The sequence below is a fragment of the Triticum dicoccoides genome, chromosome 3B (assembly GCF_002162155.2).
Source record: "Triticum dicoccoides isolate Atlit2015 ecotype Zavitan chromosome 3B, WEW_v2.0, whole genome shotgun sequence".
Lineage (NCBI taxonomy): Eukaryota > Viridiplantae > Streptophyta > Magnoliopsida > Poales > Poaceae > Triticum > Triticum dicoccoides.
The window spans coordinates 831,666,374-831,673,870 of NC_041385.1; the positions used below are offsets into that span (position 1 = coordinate 831,666,374).

General features: G+C 49.8%; 1 pseudogene; it reads left to right on the forward strand.

Annotated features, from left to right (window-relative positions):
• Positions 1-5,036: 5,036 nt before the first annotated feature.
• On the forward strand, positions 5,037-5,175 carry LOC119283002 (annotated as a pseudogene).
• Positions 5,176-7,497: the final 2,322 nt, after the last annotated feature.

Consider the following 7,497-nt stretch of genomic DNA (forward strand, 5'->3'; position numbering starts at 1 on the left):
AGTTGTCGGCCTTGTTGCGAATATGGAGTTTAACGTGAAACTCGCCATTCGAACTAGCCAAAACATCCATAGTCCTTGTATTTACGCCAAGTAAAATGCCCCCAGAACGACCTCTAGGTGGTCGCGAAACCCAAGTAAAGTCTATCCCGCCAGAAAGGCGGTTAAGCAGACTTACTGAGAAATCACGTCTACCCGTTTCAGAGATAGCCAAAAAATCTAAATTGTATTCCCTATTACATTCTGCAATGAATAAATGTTTAGCCAAGTCACGAAGACCTCTGCTATTAAAAAACATTCCATTCATGAGGAAACAATAGGAGATATAGAACACTTTGCCCTCTTATGGGACTTACTATCTTTTTTCGAATGTGCGGTCTTTGATTTACGTCCGGGTGCTGTAAGCTCAATCAATGAACTAAGCCTGGGTTCATCTAGACCCACGTCCGAAACCGCCCCTACTAAATGAGAGAGTAGTTGACCATCTGATGTGGCATGCAGCTCTTCCTCATCAGTACAGGAGACATAAGACTTGCTAGAAACACGTGGAGTAACTTTTAATCGGTCATATTCCACATGTTTCAAAGCGTTAGTCGAAATAGAAATATCCTTCTCATTCTTTCCAAGACTGACACCCACTTTATTTAACTTAGAAACGATGGCAGTATTAGAAAAATCTAAAAAGGATTTGGATGACGACGTAATACCTTGGTTGTCGAGGTTTTGCGCTGCCTTACGCCGCATGGCCTTGGCCAAAGAGTCCTCATCTGTGTCCATAGAACCGTCGTCGGCAACAGAATGCCGACTACTCCGTCGTGTAGGTGTCATCCCCATTGGAGGTTGTGGCGCCTGCTCTACTGCCGGTGAAGGGGATGATGGTGGAGTAGCAACCCCCTCCCCGACAATCTCAACCACAGGCTCGAACGACGAGGTCATTGTCTGAAGAGGGGCCGGACCAGTCGTACCAGTGAATGCGGTAGAGATGGACGTGGCCGGCTCCACCTGCAGCTGAAGGGCGTCCAAACTCGTAGAGTCAACTGTCTTTACAATCTGTACAACAGGAGGTTGCATGGCCTTCACCTGGGGCTTAAGAGCAGCCACGGGTGCATGCATGCATGCATGAACTATGTCACATCTAGATGTGTTTTAGACAGACTCAAAGGTTAATGTTCCCAATTGGCCGACCGACATTCATCTAGGGATCAAATCTGATCCAAGAGGCCCTGAGAGAAGACCTCCTCTGTGCCTTATCCTCTATCGATCAAGCACATATACATGTTATCCTCTCTGTCGTTCCGCCGCTATACCACCCCCTCCCCTGCTCCAGCAAGGCTGCCGAGGAGTTACAAGGCCGACCACGCTGCGTTCCTCGACGATGCAAGCGGCCTACTGCGAGTTGCTGGTGACATGAGTGATTGTCCAACAAGGGGTAGTGCAATTAGGAACAATCTTGTCATGTTAGGTGGGTGGAGTAAAAATTTCGCTGTAGCTAAGCCGTACGAGCTTTTGGTGGTCTGACACGCTGATGATACTCATGTGTTTGTTGCACAGTCCGTGAAGTTGGCAAGGGTTCGTCAGGTGGGCCGCGATCAGCTGGAGTACTTAGTGTTCGAAAGATTAGCGGTACATTCTACAGAACACATTCTGTGTCGTATTCTACAGAAGGCAGTATATATAATTTCGCAAAAAAACAGTATATAAAATTCCGCAAAAAAACTCACCCTCTATCATAATATAATCTATCGTGTAGCTTATGGCGATGGATCAACTAGGAAAAAGCTCATCTCAAATGTGACAGAATTATATTCAGATTCACTGACAAAATGAAATGAGCGCTGCATTTTCCATTGAAATAGAAGGAGAAACGAGTACAAATACACAAGCGAAAACAAGGGAAAACAGAAGAGGAAACAACCAAGCGATGGACTACAGTAGGAACAAGCAGCAGTACAGCAGAGAGTGGGCAGTAAACTCTGCCTGGGTCGATCGCATCCGCGCTAGTTCAAGAAATAACTGGCACATGCCAAACTATGTGCGTTGCTTCGGGGAGGTCATGGGCCTTTGCACCAACTTTCACAAGAGTTCATTTGTGCCCATCCGTTGCAACCATCTCGATTTGGGAAATTCAACCCAAAGTTTGCCGGCAACAAGGACGTCCTTCCCTTTGCGCTACCTGGGACTCCCTCTATCTGTTTGAAAGCTAAAGTTGGAGGATCTTCAATTCCTGGTGGATAAGGTTGCAAGCAAGCTAATAACTTATGAGGGTCAAAATATCACAACCATTGGACGAACGGCTCTTGTCAAGTCTGTAATCACCTCCCAACTCGTCTACCCCGCCATGCTGTTGGTCATTCCGCAAACCATCCTTCACAATGTAAACAAGCTTGAGAGAGCTTTTCTTTGGTCCGGTACGGACAAGACGAAAGGGCAAAATGCAAAGTAAATTGGGAGATTGTCTGCCAGCCTCTCGAGTATGGGGGTCTTGGGGTGCTCAACACCGACAAGTTTACGCGTGCTCTCTGGTTGCGTTGGCCGTGGTGTGAATGGAAGGAGCCCACCAAGATGTGGGTGGGATTGGGAAAACCGTGTGACGTGGAGGACCTCAACTTCTTCTATGCATCCACCACCATCACAGTGGGTAGTGGCGCGAAGACCCCTTTCTGGGACTTGCCTTGGCTCCTGGGGCGCATGCCAAAGGACATTACCCCGCTCATTCACGAGGCTTCCACGAGAAAGAATTGGAAGATGCGGGAGGTCCTCAAGCATAACGCATGGATTCTCAAGATCAAGCCACCAAACAACGTCTCCACCGAGCACATCTCGCAGTTTTTCACTCTCTTGATACTCTCGCACGAGTTCGAACTCGATGAGCTCACCGAGGACGACATCCTATGGAAGCACACGACTTGTGGGCAATATTCGGCTTCATCCGCATACAAGGGACAATTTTTAGGGATGGTTCTCTCACCCATGGAAAAATGATTTGGAAGGCTTGGGCTCCTCCAAAAGTCAAGTTCTTTGCTTGGTTAGCTCTAGAAGATAGAATTTGGACCGTCGATAAATTAGCAAAGCGTGGATGGCTAAATTGTGACATGTGCCCTCTTTGCAAGAGGGTGCACGAAAGCAGGAGTCGTCTCCTCTACAAGTGCCGCTACACGAGAAGGCTATGGTCTTTGGTCATTGACAAATACCACATTCTCGCGCTCGACACAAACACTTGGCCCTTGTTTGACTCGATTGAGGGTGGGCAAGTACTTGCGACAGCGCCACGCCATTCAGACAAGCCAAGGCATCCTCACCATGCTTGTCTCATGGACTATTTGGAACGAGAGAAACGCGAGAGTGTTCAAGCAGAAGAGCATGCCACGGACTACATTTCTTGCCTCCATCACGCCGAGGCTAGCCTCTGGATCATTGCCGGTGCAAAAAAACTAGGGTCCAAAATATCGAGAGAGTAATTCCCATGCCGTGTAATCGGGTTGCTTGTAAAAAACTATATTCTCTCTTATTCAATGGATGAGGCAAAGCTTTTGCCTCCGTTTCAAAAAAAAAAAAAAAACTGGCACATGGTAATATATATGGACTTGCCCAACCCAAATGTCCAGATTCTAGCAATCAGCTCTAACACAATTGATGACATGATCATGACCAAAATTGTATAGTTAAGTATAAATATAGCAACGCTGGCCATAACTGAAGGCAATGCCTCCTGATACATGCACATCAGGCCAGTGAAAATACACTATCAAGAGGTCTGAAAGTATTTCCGATATACTTATTGTAATCCTGGACAATGTAGGGAGATTGCACATAAACGTTATATACAACAAAGTTAAACAACACTATGAAAAAAAAACACTAGAATTATGTGTTACAAAGAACATTAGAATTATGTGTTTTGTGTTGTATTGATCTGACCCTCATATGGGATACATTGGAGAAGAGGACAGGTCATACATGATTTAAATATATTCTATCTTTAACTCCTAACTCTTATCTTAAACATGTTTATACTTCTAACAAATACAACAAGCTTAAATTGACTTACCGCCCTCTAGGAGGCCCAGGTGAGTTTCTATGCGGTGATGGGCAGCCACGAACCCTCCTAGGTGACAGTTGTGAGACTAGTGTCAGCTACTCCTCAGGCTAGATACAAGAAAATTTAGAAAACTTACCGCATTGATGACCAATATGTTAGAGTAGTTGTATAGAGATAGGTTTTGTCATTTAAACTTGTACTCCTGATCTATCTCTTCTTCTCACCCTCGTAGCATTATCTCCTGCATCTTCTGTAATGATCTCTTAATCGATCTTTCCACAACGTGTACGCCAAGGCTTGTGCCCAATATATACCAATGCGGCCCGAGACAAAAGGTTCAACGCTTCCAACATATTTCACATGGTAGTCAGAGCCTCTTTCTCATAGATCATAGATCGCATCTAGCTGCCTCCCAAAACTTTACCTATCTTCCTCGTGTGACCGAGATCATGTCGACCACCGCTGCCGCATCGTTTTCCAGCACATCCGGCGCGCTCACCACCTTGTCATCCTCTGCCTTCGCATCGTCTTCCTCCACGTCCACCACCGCTGGGTCTCTCGGATCGCCACCACAGGAGAAGCTCACGAGGGGAAACTTCCTGCTATGGAAGGCCATTGTGCTGCCTCAGATCAAAGGCGCTCAGATGGAACACCACCTCGACGGGACAAGACCGCCACCGCCGGACACCCTCACCGTGACCAAGGACGTCAAGGAAGAACAAGTCTTCAACTACGCCCGATCCCTCTGGTACGCCCAACAGCAACAACTTCAAGGGTATTTGATGGGATCTCTTCCCGCGATATCCTCGCTCAGGTCGCGATGCTACAGACACCGGCCGAAGTTTGGAGCACCATCCACGCCATGTTCACTGCCCAGAGTCAAGCCCAAGCCATCAACACCCGCATCGAGCTCACCAACCTGAAAAAAGGTAACATGTCCATGGCTGACTATCTTGGCAGGATCAAGAGCCTTACTGATGAAGTCGCGTGCACTGCCGCGGCTCTCTCCGATCCGGAAATCGTCTCCAAGATCCTCGCTGGTTTGGACATGGAGTACAATCCGGTAGTTTCTGCACTCGCCGCTCGTGTGGAACCCATCACCGTCCAGGAGTTGTACAATCAGCTCCTCAGTTTTGATGCCCGCCTCACCCTCCTTCATGGTGGTGATCTTCGACAGTCGTTCGCTAACTCCGCGTCCCGTGGCCGCGGCCATGGGCGCGGTCACCAGGGGCAGAATCGTGGTGGCGGCCGCGGACGCGGTGCCCCTCAAGGCGACGGTGCTCGCTCTGGTGGCGCCTACGGCTACACCAACGGGGGCGGTACAGCTCCAACAACAACAACAACGGCGGCGAATTCAACTCCAACAATGGCCGCTGCCCCCCTGCCGCTCGCCCTCGCCCGCGCTGCCAGCTTTGCAAGAGGTCTGGCCATGAGGTTCTGGATTGTTGGCATCACTTCAATGAGAACTTTGTACCTGATGCTCGCCATGTTGCTGCTGCCATGCGTGAACAGGGAGGCGACGGCGTCTGATACGTTGATTCTGGCGCCACCGACCACGTTACCAATGAACTAGAGCAGCTTGCTCTTCGCGAGAGGTACCACGGCGCTGACCAGATCCACACCGCAAGCGGAGGAGGTATGGATATTTGTCACATTGGTCAAGTTTCAATTAATTCCCCTAGTCTTAAACGTGATCTTATTCTTAAGGATGTCCTTCATGTTCCACAGGCCGATAAAAACCTTGCATCCATGTCTCGTCTAGCCACCGATAATAATGTCTTTTTTGAAACTCACCCTCGTTATTTTTTCATTAAGGATCGGGCAACGAGGGAACTCCTCCATCACGGTAAATGCATTGGGGGCCTCTACCCGATCACATCCGGAGCACTTAGTCACTGGCGTTGTCAAGTCTACTCCGTCATCAAACCCTCTCTGGAAAGGTGGCATCAACGCTTAGGACATCTGTCGGTGTCAAAACCGGCGGATCTCGGGTAGGGGGTCCCGAACTGTGCGTCTAGGCGGATGGTAACAGGAGACAAGGGACACGATGTTTTTACCCAGGTTCGAGCCCTCTCGATGGAGGTAAAACCCTACTCCTGCTTGATTAATATTGATGATATGGGTAGTACAAGAGTAGATCTACCACGAGATCAGAGAGGCCTAACCCTAGAAGCTAGCCTATGGTATGATTGTTGTTCGTCCTATGGACTAAAACTCTCCGGTTTATATAGACACCAGAGAGGGCTAGGGTTACACAGAGTTGGTTACAATGGGAGGAGATCTTCATATCGTATCGCCAAGCTTGCCTTCCACGCCAAGGAAAGTCCCATCCGGACACGGGACGGAGTCTTCAATCTTGTACCTTCATAGTCCAGGAGTCCGGCCGAAGGTCTTAGTCCGGCCATCCGGACACCCCCTAATCCATGACTCCCTCAGTAGCCCCCGAACCAGGCTTCAATGACGACGAGTCCGGCGTGCAAGGTGTCTTCGGCATTGCAAGGCGGGTTCTCCTTCGAATTCCTTGTACCCGTCGAATAGTGTCCGGCTTCTAGTGCGTGCTGTCCTCCTCGGCATTCCGTGCCCCATAATGACCATCTTCCACGTGTCAAACGAATGCGAAAAGCCAGGGGATTTTTTCATTTACCCCCCCCCCCCCGGTTGCGTTAATGAGCCGCCCATAAAAGAGACGGGGATTTAGATCCAATTGGCACCATCTTCCCTCCGCGAGTCTTCATCAGAGTGCCTCCGACAGGGATCCTTTCCACCATGGCCGATCGGTGCAGCTCCTCCTCTCGCCTCTCCAGCCCTCGGCCCGGAGATTGGGGGCGGTGTTCCATCCCGCATAGCGAGTTATTAGTGCTTCAGTCCAAGGGGCTTCTCCCCCCAGCATATATGGTCCCAGTTCGAGCTGGGATTGCTGCCTATAGCGGCGGAGAGCAGGCGGAGAGCGTCCCCAATCCCTCTCAAGGAGAGCGGGTATGCTTAGTCCCTTATTTGATGAGAGGACTAGGATTTCCAATTCATCCGCTTCTCCGAGGGTTGCTGGAGTTCTACGGCCTCCAGCTACACTACCTCACGCCCGCCTCCCTTCTGCACATTGCGGACTTCGTGGCTCTCTGCGAGCTGTTCTTGGGCGTTGAGGCCCATTTCGCGCTGTGGAAGAGGTTGTTTTGCCTTGTGCCCGTTCTCAGGAGGGGTCTATTTATCAAGTGGGCGGAGCCGAACTATGGTGCATCGCCGGGACCGGATATCTATCCGGTACCCCAACGAGGGCGTCCGAAAACTGGCCCTCGAAGTGGTTTTATATAGATGGCGTCCCCCTGCCGGACCCTGTACGGATCGGCCTCCCCGAGTTCAATAATGCCCCATTGAAGAAGCGCCTGAGTTGGCGCCCGCGGAACCCTCAGAGGGAAGCTGACAGGGACGTCCTGTACCTGATGGGCCGGATAAGGTTGTTGGCT